Below are 368 nucleotides of genomic sequence, written 5' to 3'. Positions count from 1 at the left end.
TATGTCATATGTCAAACGCAACGTTATCTTCATTTTTTATACAAAAAAGCAATATATGCCAGACTGCATGGCCAGAGTATAATTATAATGATAAGTATCCATTTGAAATCGATGAATTTATATTTCAATTCCAATTTTAATATATGATTTGTCATATAATATGCCTTATTGGTGGTGAACTTCTCATAAACCACAAAATATAGTACCATATTTTCTTATTATTGTGGTTGATTAATATATATACCTGACTTAATTTTAAAGATCTATATGAAAAGATACCAAATTACAAAGATTCTTAACAAAGAAAGTAAACAACGTAAAAATCCAGAGTACTACAAATAGCACCATGCATCCCTTATCTCCATTTC

The sequence above is a fragment of the Arachis ipaensis genome, chromosome B02 (assembly GCF_000816755.2).
Source record: "Arachis ipaensis cultivar K30076 chromosome B02, Araip1.1, whole genome shotgun sequence".
In the NCBI taxonomy this organism is placed as follows: domain Eukaryota; kingdom Viridiplantae; phylum Streptophyta; class Magnoliopsida; order Fabales; family Fabaceae; genus Arachis; species Arachis ipaensis.
This window is presented reverse-complemented; position numbering follows the sequence as displayed.